This window comes from Octopus bimaculoides, chromosome 11 (genome assembly GCF_001194135.2).
Source record: "Octopus bimaculoides isolate UCB-OBI-ISO-001 chromosome 11, ASM119413v2, whole genome shotgun sequence".
Taxonomy (NCBI): domain Eukaryota; kingdom Metazoa; phylum Mollusca; class Cephalopoda; order Octopoda; family Octopodidae; genus Octopus; species Octopus bimaculoides.
The window spans coordinates 73,508,936-73,509,743 of record NC_068991.1 but is presented as its reverse complement, the minus strand read 5'-3'; positions in this window follow the sequence as shown (position 1 = coordinate 73,509,743).

Below are 808 nucleotides of genomic sequence, written 5' to 3'. Positions count from 1 at the left end.
GTGTGTGTGTGTGAGAGAGAGAGAGAGAGAGAGAGAGAGAGACACACACACAGAGAGGGGAGAGTGAGTGAGATAGATGAATAGAAAAATGATAGAAGAAATTGATTAGAAACGTCGACTCTATCTTCAGTTTAGTTTTGAGACATGATTAATATTATTGCTTTTGACAACGATTAAATACAATGTGCCGCCATTATCTCGAGATATTCCTCTGATGTTTGCCAGAGAATCCACTCATTGCTGCCAATTTATATTCGACCATCAATGGAAATCTTGGCAGAATGAATGATTTCTTAAGACATGCTTTTGACGGAATTGATCAGCTTGGATATGAACCATTTACAGCCGTGGCTAACACTATGAAGTTTATGCTTTTGCACGTGATCTGTTCTTATCGACTCTATTGGCAGAGACATGGCTATTAGCACTAACGCATCGCTGCAGACTGGAATTAGGAAGATCCTCTCGTGCTGTGTTTATAGCAAAAGTTTTCGTTTATTTCTTGATTTCTTTAACTCATTGGTTTGCGGCTATGCTGGGGCAGTGCTTGAAAGGGTCTTAATCGGACGATTCGACCCCAGTATGTATTTATTTATTTATTTTTTTACTTGTTTTCGTCATTTGAATATGGCCATGCTGGGGCACAGCCTTGAAGAAGTTTTAGTCCAATGAATCTACTTCAGGACTTAAACTTTTTCAACCAGGTTCTTATTCTATCGACCCCCTTTGCCGAACCGCTAATTTACGGGTACGTGGATACACGGACACCGGCTGTGAAGCAATGGTGGGTGACAAATACAAACACAAA